The sequence below is a fragment of the Elephas maximus genome, chromosome 4, assembly GCF_024166365.1.
Source record: "Elephas maximus indicus isolate mEleMax1 chromosome 4, mEleMax1 primary haplotype, whole genome shotgun sequence".
NCBI lineage: Eukaryota > Metazoa > Chordata > Mammalia > Proboscidea > Elephantidae > Elephas > Elephas maximus.
Window position 1 is genome coordinate 25,432,252 of NC_064822.1, and position 16,593 is coordinate 25,448,844.

Below are 16,593 nucleotides of genomic sequence, written 5' to 3' on the forward strand. Positions count from 1 at the left end.
CAATTAATTCTTGTATATTGATCATCCTTAGGAGTTTCTGTACCTAAGATTATGTCATCCTCTTCCTATCCAATTTGGATGCCTTTTATTTCATTTTCTTGCTTAATTACTTTGGCTAGAACCTTCAGTACAATATTGAATAGCAGGTGGTGAGAGTGACTTGTACCTGATCTTAGAGGGAAAGCATTTAGTCTTTCACCATTAAGTATGATATTATCTATCTGTAAGTGATTTGTAGACACCCTTTATCAGATTGAAGCAGTTCCCTTCTGTTTGTAGTTTGTTGTTTTTTTATCATGAAAGGGTGTTGAAGTTTGTCAGAATTTTTATTCAGTAAACTTTTATTGAGACAGTCATATAATTTTTGCCCTTTATTGATGTGGTATATTACATTCATTGGTTTTCAGATATTAAACCAACCTTGCATTCTGGGACAAATCCCACTTGGTCCTGGTGTATAATCCTTTTTATACGTTGATGGATTCAGCTTCTCTATATTTTTTCTATAAACTTTGGTTTGTCTCTTTCTGCCATGCCCCCTTCCATCTGTTCTCAGCACAACAGCTAGAGTGTTGTGGTTAGGACACTCTTCTTTTCAGATCACTCCAGGGGCTTCTTTCCCACTCCAGAGCAAAAGCTAAGACCTTGCAAGGCTCAGCATGGACAGGCTTCCCACTTCCTCTCTGAGCACATTTCCTGGCACTCTCTGCCTCATGTACTTAGCTCCTGTCATACTGATCTCCTTGATACTCCTCAAACACCCAGAAAATTCCAACCTCAGGACATTAGCATCTGCTGTATTCTCTTTCTCGACTGTTTTTTTTTTTTCCACACGTGGCTTTCTTTCTCACTTCCTTCAGGTCTCTTTTCAAATTTTGCCTTATTAGAGAAGCATTTTTTGGTCACCCTATAAAATAGCAACCCTTTCCCTGTCACCAACCATGGCATGGTATTTCCTATTGCCCTTAGCCTGATTTTTCTTCATAACTTGTATTACCATCGACATCTTATATATGCTAACATATTTATTTAGTTTATTGTGTTTTCCTTCAACTGGGATATAAGCTCAACTAAATTTATTTATCTACTTGTTGCACTTTTTTATTTATTACTATATTGTTCTAGATGGCTGAGAATATAACAAGGGAGAAAAAAAGACAAAAATCTCTGCTACTACTGTCTTCTGGTGGGGAGGTACATTGAATAAACAAATAGAAGTAAAATACATAGTATATCTGTGGTGGTAAGTACTATGGAGAAAGATGATGTTAAAAATGTTAAGGTCACTGATGTTCTTGGTAAGAGCAGTTTTAATGGTGTGATAGATGTGAGAACCCATTTGAAATGGGTTCAAGAGCAAATGAGAGGAGAGAAATTAAAAGCAGAAAGTATAGTTACTGCAAATATTATTTTGACAGCAGACCATAATTATCAGTCAGATTCAGTGTATTGCACACCCTTTTTTTTTTTTTTTAAGCCAATATAGTCATCAACTGTCTGGAAGATCCTCTGAAACCCAGCCCCCTGAGTGACACCCACTGCTGTTCCATGCTTTGGAAATGTCTAGAAGGATACTCTCCACGCTGTCAGCAGTGGCTGCTTCTCGGGAAGGAAATTAGTGCATAAAAATGAGGGGCTTTTTACTTTATATACGCTCTGGCTTTAAAAAAAAAAAAAAAAAAAGCGGATATTCCTTTCATCATTAAAAAGAAGAAAGAAAAAATCCTATGTACTTTGGAAAGCCAGTAGAAAAATAATTAATAAATTCTTGAATTGTGTTTATATTTCATTTGCTCCTGGAAATATTCATTTTCAGTTAAACCAGCCTTTAGGTAAAATGTGAGAATGTGTTATTTAAAGCTCAGGTGACCATATCTCCCAGGTTTTTCACATGTAATTATTAATAGTACCCACTTTCCTTCTCCAAAGTGTTCCAGTTGGGATGATAAATTACATGGTCACCTGACAAAAGGCCTTTGGGATCCTGGTTTACTGTTCAGGTGATTCAGAAGGAGCTTCATGTTACCTCAGAACAGCCCAGCAGGCAGAGGCACCAGATTTCACCAGCAAAGGAAAGCAAACATGGAACCTCTGGGACTTGAAAGGCATGGGTGATGGCAATCTTGCAATTTCTGTGAACTCATACCCTTGCCTTCTCCCCAATATTTATGTGTGCTGCAACAGAAAAATTACGTGTTTACTGATTAAAGAGTTAAATTACTTTACCTTTCCTCTCAAAATATCTTTGAGATGCTGCTAACCAAAAAGTCAGTGGTTCAAACCCACTAGAAGCTTTGCAAGAGAAAGATGAGGCAGTCTGCTTCTGTAAAGATTTAGAGTCTTGGAAATCCTATGGGGCAGTTCTTCCTTGTCCTACAGGGTCACTGTGAATTGGAATCGACTCAACAGCAGTGGATTAATCTAAGATGCACAGATCTTCACGCAGAAGAGTTCTCCATCTCATTTATCAAATGTCTGCGTGTTCAGTAAAAGGTCAGACCGAAAGTTTTTACTGCTTTCCAGTTTAGTCACATCATCTACTAAGGGGAGACTTCTGTGCGTAAATTGTTCTTAGTTAGTGATACAGTTGACTTTTCAAGGCCTTTCATTTCACATTAGCCAGAAAAGCTCATGAACCCCTTTCACTTGCTTTAAACTGATAAATGTAGAAAGATCTGCTTATATATTAGGTAAAGAGAAATATGTGTTTATATTAACTCCATTCATTCATTGATTGTTCAAGCCCAAAGAATACACCTCATTACTCTGCTACCCAAAGATTAGTTGAGCACCTTGCACAAAATGGGCATTCCACAAGTGTTAACTGAAGATCAGTCAAAAGTATCAAGGGCTAGTATAAGGAGCCCCAAAAATCTGACACTGTCGAGTCGATTCCAACTCATAACAACCCCATAGGACAGAGTACAGCTGCCCCATAGGGTTTCCAAGGCAGTAATCTTTACAGAAGCAGACTGCCACATCTCTCTCCTGCAGAGCAACTGGTGGGTTTGAGTGCTTAACCGCTGCACCACCAGGGCTCCTACTATAAGGAACACTGCCCTGGAAATCAGGAGGCCTGGATTCTAGTCCTGACTCTACCAGTAACTTACAATGCAGCATTCGGAAAGAAAGTCAACATCTTAGTTTTCTCATTCTTGTCTGCTGACCTGTGGAAGCCAGGAGCCTCTCTTTAGTCATGTGACAAAGACTTAGAATTCAGTGACCACATATTCAGATAGTATTGGATGCCAGGAACTATGAGGTTATATAACACTTAGATGAAAAATAGTGTTTAGGTTTATATTCGGCCGAGAACATACTGGTCAATAGATAGTTTCAGTCTAGTGGTAAAGGGGAAAAGCAGCAGGTGTTCTCAGGAAGGTGTGGTGGGGTGGAGGTGGGGGTGAGGGACAGTGGCAGAGGTGAGCCATTGGAACTGATCACCCTCACACACACACACACACACACACACACACACACACTCCAGATTGTGAGCAGCTTGAAGTTGGGGACCGTATGTTACCATCCCTGTTTCTCCTGCAGTAAGAACACAGGAGGTTTATAACACATTGCATTGTAGACAAAAGTAAAAAATACTTTTGTTGACTTAGGGCATATATCATAAGCTTGACTGCGTCCTGTCTGACCCATTTGCCCTTCATTTCAGCTTGGTTTGATAGTCATTTCCTTCCATTGACTTGCTTAAAGTAAACAGACTTCTTAACATACTTTTACATATTTTAAATTTTAAAGAACTTATTTATCTTCTACTGATTTGGAATTATAATAATTTGGGTAGAGATTGACTAATTATTATTTAATTAGTCTAACTAAAATTATAATGCAAGCCATGTCTGAGTTTCTTTGAACTACTTGCAGGACAACCTTTTTAAAATGCCCTTTGCAATACTTACCAGAACTGCAAGTGTATCTAGCCTTTGACCCAGTAATTCCACTTACAGGAACTTACCTAATGGACGTACCTGCTTCATCTTGCAGCTGCTTTGTTAGAGCAAGAGATAAGAAACAACTCCAGTGAATGGGGAGGCTCTGTATATCATGACCTGGAACTGTCTTCAAGATATGCTGTTACCAGCGTTAGGTGAAATAAACAACGTGTGGGATACATTCAAGCCAACAGGCCTTTCAGAAGTTGCATGTTGCGTATCAGTATGCAAATCTGACCATTCAGTCTTGGAGTCTACCAGGATTTGTGTGGTACAAATGAAACTGCCAAACTGATTTCTCATGGTCATATTATACAGAGGGATAAACTGTCCCTGAGCTCTGAGCTGTTTTCGTAAAAATGAACATGAACTCTTTGACCAGCCTGAGATATAAATCACCTTTTAATATTTAAAGTAATCGCACAGGCCCTCAGATGCAGAATGGCAAGATCTGTTATGTCTTTCCTGAGGTCTGTCTCAGATTGTTCGACAGGGGCTTCTGCCATCCAAATGAACAGTCTTGTTAACAAACACCAGGGGAAAGAACTGATGAATCTAATCATAACTGACAGCCAGAATAAAAAGGAAAAAAAAAACAACAACAACAACAGCTGCCTTGGAGTCGTTTCTGATTCAAAGCTACTCCGTGTGTGTCAGTGCAGAACTGTGCTCCGTAGGGTTTTCGGTGGCCGATTTTCCCAAAGTAGATCACCAAGTCTGTTTTCTGAGGCATCCCTGGGAAACCTCCAACCTTTCAGTTGGCAGCCAAGGGCAAACCCAACTCCTTAATGGTTTGAGCTACCCAGGGACTCCTGACAGCGCCCACCTAGTTTTTGTGGCTGCTATTTCTGTTATGGCCACAAGAAGTCGCTGTTGAAAGCTGGTGGTTTTACACAGTTAATGTCTACTCATGCAAAGGTAGGAGGAAGCCAAGCAGTGCTGCTGTCTATGTCCGATTAAAAATAACTTCAACTTCTTTTGCATGTACCATGTGCCAGTATTGCGTTGTGTCTAATTGCATCTTCTTATTTAAACCTCACAATATGCCTGTGAATGTTATTATTATCCCGTTTTTAATAGATGTGAAAACTGAGATATAGAAAGGTTAGGCAAAATGACCAAGGTCACAGAGTAAGTGATGATTTTAACCCAGGTTTGACTGTTTTCTAGTCACTAAGATGATAAGTCCATCCCTTAGACATGTTCTTGCTTTTTGGCCTAGTGATACCACGTCTAGGAATCTATTACAGAGATGCACATAAAGCTTGCATATTCAAGGACGTTCAGTCAGCAGTTCAGATCCACCAGGCGCTCCTTGGAAACTCCATGGGGCAGTTCTACTCTGTCCTCTAGGGTCCCTCTGAGTCAGAATCCACTTGACAGTAGTCAGTTTTTTTTTGTTGTTTTTAGATAATTGTAAGAAAATTGGAAGCAATCTCAAGGTCTGAAAAGGGGAGACTAGTTAAGTAATTCAGAATCTGCCCACAGGTTGGAACACTAATAGATTGTGTTTACTAAGTGATTAATATCAGCCAGTTGCTGTTCTAAGCATTCTGTTTCTTGGTTAACCCCCAGAGACCCTATGACGCAGGTATTATTATGTTCACCTAGACTAAGACATCATCTTTATAAGACACTCCATTATTTTATGCACCACCAGGTAAAAGGCAAGGAGCCCTGGTGGCACAGTGGTTAAGCACTCAGCTGCCAACCGAATCAAACGCACCAGCTGCTCTGTGGGAGAACGTGATGGCAGTCTTCTTCCATAAAGCTTACAGCCTTGGAAACCCTAGAGGGCAGTTCTGCCCTGCCCTGTTGGGTCTCCAGGAGTTGGAATCAACTAGATGGCAGCGGGTTTTTGGAAGAAGAAGTCTTCCAGTTAGCTTAGGATAAAATGCTTTTATATTATTGATGGTGAGGTGCATTCCAATTTCAGAGGTATTGGAATGTGAAAAAAAATTTTTGCACCAAAAAATGATAAAATAAGCTATTGTCACCCCTATTTTATTGATGAGGAAATGGAGGCCCAGAGAGATTCATTGCCCAAGGTCAAAAGACTGGAGAGGTACAGGTAGACTAGTTAATGGGTAACCAACTACCAGTTTGCTTGGGACTACGGGATTTCCTAGGATGGGGGACTTTCACTGCTCACATTGGGATGGCTGATCACACTAACTAGTGCCTTGTTAAAGATTAATAGTCACTAAAAATCGCTTTTAAAAAATTATGTAATTATGTGAAATGCACATGATGATAAGTGAAAACGTAGGATAGAAATGTTTATAGCACAATGCCATTTAATTTATATATGTATGTGTATATATATTATATGCGTGTACCCATTGCCATAGAGTCGATTCTGACTCATAGCGACCTCATAGGACAGAGTAGAACCACCCCACAGGGTTTCCAAGGCTGTAATCTTTATAGAAGCAGACTGCCACATCTTCTCCTGGAGAGCAGCTGGTTGGTTAGGACCCTTGACTTTTCTGTTAGCAGCCAAGCGCTTAACCACTGCACCACTAGGGCTCCTTATATATACATATATGTGCATGTAGAGAGAGAGGAAGCGTCCCCTGGTGGCGCAATGGTTAAGTGCTCGACAGCTAACCAAAAAGTGGGCATTTTGAACCCACCATTTGCTCCACAAGAGAAAAGACCTGGCAAACTGCTTTCATAAGGATTGCAGCCTAGGAAACCCTATAGGGCAGTTCTACTCTATCATGTAGGGTCACTGTAAGTTAAAATCAACAAGATGCACACAACAATGTATACATACATATACAGAGGGAGAGGAAGAAAAAATATGTTAACAATACTTAAAAGAAACAAAAATTAGAAAAGACCCTTATAAAAAGAGTAATTCAGGCACCTCAGAATATCAAAGGTCTTTTGAACAGGCCTCAAATCATAGGAAATATTTCCAGTAGGACCAAAAGAACTTCTATTCAATGAGTTAAACAGAGCTCCATGCCAAAAAGTTGCCATAATTCAAAGTGTTTTGTAGTTTCCTTACTAGCCTTTGAGATGTTTCATGGGAAGGGTAGCATTGACAACTATTTTCTCTTTCCCCTGTGGCTTTTTTCTAAGTAATTTTTACTTTTTAGAAACAAGCATCAGTTAAATTTAAAGTCATGTACAAGTGCTTATTGGCAAATGTTTTGAAATATGAACATCGGCTTTTGGATCTGACTCTGGTGTTCTTGCAGTTTAGCTTTGCATATTACACACTCCAGCTAAAGCAGTAACCGCAGAGTTGACTCCAAATCATGGTGACCCCGTGTGTTTCAGAGTAGAACTGTGCTCCACAGGGATTTCAGAAATAGATTCCCAGGCCTTTCTTCTGTGGCACCTCTGGGTGGCCTCAAACCACCAACCTTTCAGTTAGCCGCCGGATACATTAACCATACGCACATTAAGTTTCCTTCCCTTTTTTGGGGAGACTGAGGTTTCTGAAGTTGATTCAGAGATGTGATCCGGCTTCAGAAGCATGTGGTGACCTCACTGAAATGCACATTCCTGGACCGTACCCCCACCCCAGGTTTATTTAATTGGAATGTCTAGGGTTGGGGTTCAGGAATCTTCATTTTTAATAACTTCTTTGATGTGCCAAAACTTTAGAACCACTGCAGTAGATCATGACAACGTGTGTGTGTGTGTGTGTGTGTGTGTAATCCCATGGAGCTCTATGTTTACTTTTCGGAAGAGGTTGTTTTACCACAAGAAAAACATCTCACCTAATTCAGTTATGACTAGAATGAACCACTTTTTCCGTGAAGAACAAGTGAATGCTCTTTTGCTGTGTTTGTTTATTAATTTCTTCTTTAGAGAGTTGTGCTTATTCATTTGTATGGTTTTTAATTGAGATCACTTCTTTAATAATGAGTTCTATTAGCTCAGACCCCAGCAAACACATGCGTAGTCACCATTACAGAATTACTCGTTTATATTCTTGCCATATGTAATACCTACTCAAGGGTTCTTTTCAAAAAAACAGAGGAGGGGCAGAAGGAAGGGAAAAGATTATTTAAGGAAGTGTATTAGTTTCCTGGAGTCCCTAGGTGGAACAAACGCTAATGCGCTTGGCTATCTGAAAGCTTGGGGATTCCAGTTCAACCAGAGGTACCTGGGAAAAAACCTAGCTCTGAAAAATTAGCCAATGAAAATCCTACGGAGCACAGTTCTGCTCTGACACACATGGGGTCTCCATGAGTTGGAGTCACGTCCATGGCAGCTGATTTGGTTATTAGTTTCCTACAGCTGTTGTAACAAAGTACCACAAACTAGATGGCTTAAAATATCAGAAACATACTCTCTCATAGTTCTGGAGGCTACAAACCTGAATTCAGGGTGTTGACTCTCTGAAGGCTCTAGGGGAGCCCCAGAAGTTCCTTGCTTTGCAGAGCAGAACTCCAGCCTCTGCCTCCATCTTCACATGGTCGTCTTCCCTCTGTACCTCTGTCCCTTCTCCTCCTTCTCCAAGGACGCCAGTCATATTGAGTTGGGGCCTACGTTTTATAAGGGCACCGGTCATATTGAGTTAGGGCCTACCTTCTCCGGTAGGCCCTTATGTTAAGAACCTACTTCCAAGCATGGTTGAATTCACAGGTACTGGGGATTAGGACTTGAACATATCTTTTCTGGGAACATACTTCAATCCACAACAGGAGGCAAGAGAGAAGGGAGGCTGCTTTACGATGTTTGCCCTCCATCCCCTACCCCTTTCTACCTCTCAGGGCCATCGGTAACTTGGCTTCCTCATCTATCCCAAGTAGAATGCCACTTCCACCAAAGCTGCAATAGGCTTTTGTCTTCTTGTAGGCAGAAGTGTCTGCCAGGGGCTTGCAGAGCAGAGGAAGCCAGCCTCTAGTTGAATGGGGACTGGCATCTGGGGAAAGGTCGGATCCCGCTCCTCTGATGGAGCTCACATTTTCTCCCTGGGTCAAACCACTTCCGCTCAGTCTGCAGAACCCATCTGGGTTCAGAAAAGGGAAGCCTGCCTGAAAAGCCTCACAGCTAAAGGCTCCGAGACTTTACAAATTAAGCTTGTTCGATAAAGAATAATGATGAACACATGAAACATCTCGCAACATGGATGAATCTAGAGGACATTATGCTGAGTAAAATAAGTCAATCACAAAAGGACAAATACCGTATAAGTCCACTATTATAAAAACCCAAGAAAAGGTTTATAGACAAAAAGGAACAATCTTTGATGGTTATGAGGGAAGGGAGGTGAGGGAGAGTCACTAACTAGATAGTAGACAAGTGTTAACTTTGGTGAAGGGAAAGACAACACATAGGAGAAGTCAGCGCAACTTAACAAAGGCCGAGGAAGACACTTAGAGGGACATGTTGTTGTTGTTAGGTGCCGTCGAGTCAGTTCCGACTCATAGGGACCCTAGGCACAGCAGAACGAAACACTGCCATAAGAAAAGAAAAAAAGAGGCAACCACTGTAAACACTATGGCATAAACAACAACAGTAGAAACAATAACTTACAAGCAGATACACAGGCAGACAGGTGTGCTGAATGGGGGAAGGAGGGCTGTGGGAGTATAGCCACATACATCTACAGCTTAGGTTGTAGATATTGTTACATACATACTTGTATGTACAGTATGTATATTCATATATATAATAGGGCACAAAGGGTGCACAGTCACAGAAGCTTCCCAGACATATCCACACACCTTGACAGACCAAGTTACTGGAGGTGGGGGCTGGGGACCTTGGTCTTGGGGGACATCTAGGCCAATTGGCATAACATAGTTCATAAAGAAAATGTTCTGCATCCTACTTTGGTGAGTAGCATCTGGAGTTTTAAAAGCTTGTCAGCAGCCATTTAAGAAACATCTATTGGTCCCATCCCATCCGGCGCAAAGGAGAATGAAAAAAACCAAAGACATAAGGAACATATTAGTCCAAGGGACTAATGGACCACAGCCGCTACCAGCCTGAGCCCAGAAGAACCAGATGGTGCCAGGCTGCCACCACAGGCTGCTCTGAGTAGGATCACAATAAAGGCTCCCAGACAGAGTGAGAGAAAAATGTAGAAGAAGATTCAAGTTCACAGAAAAGACCAGACTTACTGGTCTGATGGAGACTGGAGGAACCCCTGAGACTATGGCCCCTGGACACCCTTCTAACTCAGAACTGAAGCCACTCCCTTTCAGCCAAAGATTGGAAAGGCCTATAAAACAATAACACACATGAGGAACATGCTTCTTGGATCAACTAAGTATCCGAGACCAAATGGGCAACACCTGCCCAAAAACAAAGATGAGAAGTCAGGAAGGGAGAGGAGAACTGGAGAAATGGACACGGGGAACCTGGGGTGGGAAGAGGGAGAGTGCTGACACATTGTGGGAGTTGCAACCAATATCACAAAACAATTTGTGAATGAAAAACTAAAAAAAAGAGAAAAAATTTATTGAGATAAAATTCATGTAACATAAAATCCACCATTTTAACCATTCAAAAATAAAACCAGACTTACTGGTCCAATAGAGACTGGTGGAACCCCCAAGACCATGGCCCTTAGACACCCTTCAAACCTGGAACTGAAATCACTCCCAGAGATCACAACGTAGCCATCCAATAGCCAGGCCTATGAAATGAACAGTAACAAACAGTGAGGAATATATACCTCAGAACAATCAACTGTATGAGACCTAAAGGGCAGCATTTGCCCAAAAGCAAAGTTCAGAAGGACTGTAGGGGCAGGAAAGCTGGGTGAATGGACATGGGGAACCCAGGAAGGAAGTGGGGAGAATGCTGACACATTCAGGGGTTTGCAATGAATGTCACGAACAAGCTGTTTATTAATTGTTGAGTGGGAAACTAATTTGCTCTGTAAACTTTCACCTAAGAACGGTAAAATGTTTTTTTTTTAAATTTAGGCTTGTTCTTGTCTGTTCTAAAAAGTAAGCGTACCACGTAGGTCTCTGAGACGTAGAAAAACCAAACCTGTTGCTGTCAAGTCGATTCTGACTCATAGCGACCCTGTAGGACAGAGTAGAACTACCCCGTAGGATTTCCTAGGTACAGGAGTGGATCACCAGGGCCTTTCTCCCATGGAGCCGCTGATGGGTTCAAACTGCCAGCCTTTTGGTTAGCAGCCAAGCTCTTAACCACTGCACCACCAGGGCTCCACGCATGGAGTAACAGGCCTTTAAACTGACCTTTTTAAAGAGACAGTTAAGCTCTCTCTAAAGTCTTTGCTGACTATGTGAAACATCGAACAGGTTCTTAGTTGGATATTCCCTTAAAATGTCCTGTTTCTTATCAGTTTCAGATATTTTTCCAAGAACCCAAGGGAGATTTACAGTGGGATAATACAGTTCATATGGTAAAAATGAAACCATTACCAGATAGCTTGTGATGCAATCAACAAAGTGTAATAAAAGAGGCACTAAAGAAAACCAGAAGGTTCAGCATCTTACAAAGAAAAACCACAGTGACAGGGACGCAGCCTGCTGAGTTGGTTACCCGGATTTCTCCACGCACTGACAGGTTTCTGTTACTAATTAGAGTCCTATACAGGTGAAAGAAAAACCTACCCACCAACAAGCTTTACTCTGTTTCCCTTGCATTTAAGAGATTGAAAAATTTCACCATTTATGTAGACCACTATTTTCTATAATCTTTCACTTACCAGTTTCTACATTTAAACACCGAGATAATCATAACCACACTTACGAAGCATCCTGGTTTCGTAAATAAACGAAAGCTTAGAGGGATTAAGTAGCTTTTCCAAATCACACAACTAGCCAAAGGCAAAAGAAAAAAAAAAATAAAAGGGCATCTAGATGTTATCTAACACTGAAACGCGTGTTCTCATACCCCAAATTTTCCCTCAGGTGAACGGAATACAAATACTATGCAATAGATTGTATTGATGATGGTACATTTATGGATATTATATATATATATTTTTAAAAGTTGCCTCGATGTCCGTTCTGAATCCTGGTGACCGTAGATGTGTCAGGGTAGAACTATGCTCCATAGGATTTTTTTTTTTTGATCATTGATTTTTCAGAAGTAGATTGCCAGCTGTTCTGAGATGCCTCTGGGTGGATGCAAACCTTCAACCTTTTGGTTAGCAGCTGGGGATATTAAAAGGAGCTGCGTATTACTGAGGTAATAGTTGGAATTTGTGGGTCAAAAAAAAGCTTGCCTCTGGGCCTGCTGCTTTCATTTACTAACCTGACTAAGTCACTCTCTTGGCTTCAGTTTCACCATTTATAAAGTGAAGGTGTTGTGTTAAACCACCTCTAAGATCTAAGCTCCTTGGTGGCACAGTGGTTAATCATTTGACTGCTAACCAAAAGGTTTTATGTTTTAAGATCTGCTTACTTAGTGAGTCTGTCCGTATCAACTAATTCAAAGATGAGTTTAAGTGACAAACAGCTTCTCCTACACGGTGACCTTTGACTTATGCCAGCTTGCTACAATCTACATAATTATCTGACAAGCAGATTCTCAGAAGAGTCCTCCCTGACCTCAGTAAGTTCTGATCCATCAGCCGCTCCCCACACCCCGTTCACTTCCTTCATCTTGTTCGTTACCTTCAAAGCACGTGTCACAAGTTGTACACTCCTATGTACTTGTTTAGTCAGTGTCTCTCTCTCACCTACTGAAGTGTAGGCTACTTGATGGCCACGGAGTTTCATCCACTGCTGTTTTTTTCAGCACCTGGAACAGTGACTGGCATATAATGGACACCCAAATGTTTGTTTAGTGAATGAATGAGGGAGCAAATTATCTTTAAAATGGTGTAGTGGTGATTTTCTTCTCACTTCAAAGACCAGTTTTAGGGGTAGTTACCAAAGGTAAAGGTAATAAAATCTGAATTTCTGTGCATTAGAAAGAAAAGCAGAATGATGTTCACTAAAGTGTTCCAAACCTATTGCTGTCCAGCTGGTTCTGACTCACAGCAACTCTGTAGGACAGGGTACAACTGCCCCATAGGGTTTCCAAGGCTGTAGTCTTCACCGAAGCAGACTGCCACATCTTTCTTCTGCGGAGCAGTGGGTGGGTTTGAACTGCTGACCTTTAGGTGAGCCACGGAGCGCTTAACCACTGTACTGCCAGGGCTCCCTCCCTAAAATGGCAACAGCAATTTCTGATCTGAGTGTTGGGATTGGGGGTAAATTTCATTTTCTTTAAGCTTTTCTTTGTTTTTCAAAATGTCTTTACTGAACATGAATTGTTTTGCAATCAGATTGAAGTTAAAAAAAAATACAAACTCTTGGTGTGGTCTCTAATATGGTGTTCTTCTGGGAGCAGTTAAAGCTATAACCTACGCACTGGGTGGGGGCTTACGGGAACCATGTGGTTCATTTAGAGCTTCCCCATCATTAATTAACTGGGGCTGAGAGGACCCTTGGCACAGTGATAAGTGCTCGGCTGCTAACTGAGACGTCGGTGGTTGGAACTCACCAGCCGCTCCTCAGGAGAAAAGACCTGGTGATCTGCGTCCATAAAGATTTGTGGAAACCCAGTGGGGCAGCTCCACTCTGTCCTATACAGTCACTATAAGTCAGAATGGACTCGATGGAACACAACAAGAACAGCAAGAGGAGGCATCTCATTTCTCCAGCCTCCATAGGAGGTCTGTGCCCAGAGACTATCCTATGTGCATCTTGGATCTGACGCTGAAGCAAGGGTAGCTAACTGGGCAAGAGGCACTAAGCTACAACCACTTAGTGGTGGGTTTTATGCAAGCAGGGGTCTCTGGGTAGTGCAAACGGTTAATGTGCTCGGCTGATAACCAAACGGTTGGAGTCTACCCAGAGGCACCTCAGTAGAAAGGCCTGGTGTTCTGCTCCTGAAAAATCAGCCATTAAAAACCCTATGGAGCACAGTTCTACCCTTACACATATGGGGTTACCATGAGTTGGAATCGACTCAGTGACAACTGGTTGGTTTGCACAAGTGGGAACATGGGAGAGAACCTGGTGTGGACTCTGAGAGCGGGGCTGCAGGCTCAAGTGGGGAAGGCTGGCCAGTGGCTTCACACACAAGAGCAGCAGATGGGAACATGGGTCATATCCTCGGCACCTGTAGAAATCTCTGGAGCATCTCGATTGTCATGAGTATCTCTTGAATGAGTGAGTGAGTGATTTAGCACCTGCTAAATCCGAGAATAAAACCCTGGTGGCCTAGTGGTTGAGTGCTACCATTGCCAACCAAAACATCAGCAGTTCAAATCCAGGCACTACTTGGAAACTACAGGGCAGTTCTACTCTGTTGTATAGGGTCACTATGAGTTGGAATCAACTCAACAGCAATGGGTTAATGGGTTTAAATCCAAGAATATAATAATCTAATGGTTGCATAATTTTATATATGTTTTTTTATATATAGTATGGGTATATATATAATTATATATATGTATATAGATATCTATATCTGGAGAAGCCCTGGTGGCGCAGTGGTTATAGCCCTTGGCTGCTAACCCAAAGGCCGGTGGTTTGAACCCACCAGCTTCTGAGGGAGAAAGATGTTGCAGTCTACTTTTGTAAAGATTACAGCCTTGGAAATCCCATGGGTCAGCTCTACTCTATGCTACAAGGTCACTATGAGTGGGAATCGATTCGATGACAAGGGGTTTGGTTTTGGGATTTTTTTACATACCTGAGCGATCTTGGACTTGCTACTTATCACTAAAAATCAGATTCTTCCAATGTAAAATGGGGCTAATGATAGCAAGTTTCAGGGTTATTGTATTAGGGATATAATTAACAAATAAATGAAAGTATTCTTATATTTTTAAGAAGCATTTTAGTGAAGTATAAACACAGATGACGACGATGATTTAACTTTTCTCCTAACATCAGATTAGCAGCTGAGCAGCTCCCAAGGCTCCTCCTAGGTGGTTAACACCTTTGAAATAACAAAAAGTAAAATGAAAACAAGGTAGCTTTTACTTTCTCCCTGACAGAAGTAAAGAAACCAGCACTCTGTGAGTTTAAGTAACTTACCTGAAGTTACATGGACAGAACGTGGCAAAGCCGAGACTTGAATCCACAGAGTGCTCTTTTCACGTCACAGTATGGCCCGCCAGCATCCCCTCACGCTTTCCAAAATTTCTACTCCAGGGGCCCAAGCCTACACCTTCTGAATGAGAATTTCCCAGGCGATTCCTATGAGGTAAGAGAGAAATACTGATCCTAAAACCAAGCCACGATCAGCAGGGAAATTAAGATTATGAGTGAAAGTGCCCTCCCTGGGCTCTTCCAAAGAGGAGGCCCTGGTGGGCTGGGTCCGAAGGGTGAGGACTGGTGGCTGCTGGCTCCCCTTTCCTTGGTCCTACTGTTTGAATGTGGATGAAACTGTAGTAACACCTCCGCTAAGAAAGAAGTCGAGGTCCACAGTCGCTCTTGTCTGAGATTCTGTTACCTGGGTAGAAATAAGATCTATAAACATATTATTGAAAATGAGAAAAGGTAGGGTATGGTACAAAGATAAAATGTATAACCTAAAATGGGTCAAAAGTACCAGAAAACATTAAAAAAAAATCCCTGCAGGCAGTGGTATGCAGGTAAATGCTCACCAATGGCTCTCTGGAACCCAGCCCTGCTGTGTAGCATGCCTATGCGCAGCTTTCTGTGGTGTAGCGCCTCCCACCATGGCCTCTCTCAGGCTCCCAGCGTGAGGCCACTGAATGAATACAGAGTTGGGAAGAGATGCTCAGTAGCACATCATTACTGGTATCCCACCATACAGAGACACTGGATGGAGATAACCTCAAGAGCCTAGATGACAGGGAAATATGGTAAGATAATTAGAAGTAGTGAGCTTTAATGTTTATTACCTTTGTCTTTGACATTTATCTTACTGTAATTTTACATGATTTGATCTTTAATACTGGCTGTTTAACACCACCGCACATCAGTTTGTCATACTGTGGTGGCTTGCGTGTTGCTGTGATGCCGGAAGCTATGCCACTGGTCAAAACAAAACGAAACCCATGGCTCTAGAGGCGATTCCGGCTCATAGTGACCCTGTAGGACAGAGTAAAACTGCCCCCTACGGCAGCTGGTGGATTTGAACTGCCGACCTTTTGTTTAGCAGTCAAGCTCTTAACCATTGCGCCACCAGGTCACCCAAAGCAGATAAGTTTCAGTGGACCTTCCAAACTAAGACTAGGAAGAAAGGCCTGGCAATCTACTTCCAAAAATTAATCAATGAAAACCCTATGGATCACAACAAATATTGTCTGATACAGTGCTGAAAGATGCAAACATACCCATGATCGTGAAGGTGCTGCAGGACCATTGTACATGGGGTCACTGTAACTCAGAGCCGGCAACTAACAACATGTTCAACGACTGGCTCTCACAGATCCTGGTTTCCCAGTGGTTAAGAGCTGGGCTGCTAATCAAAAGGTTGGCAGTTTGAAATGACTAGCCGCTCCTTGGAAACCCTATGGGGCAGTTCTCTTCTGTCCTATAGGGTCTCTATGAGTCAGAATCCACTCGATTGCAAGGGTTTTTTTTTTTTTTCCTAGTGAGCCGGTAAAAGTGGGCTCCGGCATGCCCCTGCCAGTAGAAGTCTCTGGGCAGAGGCTCTTATCATGGGGAGAATGTGGTCTGAAGATGACAGATCTCTGCTAAAGCTGGATGGTCCCGTGGGAAAA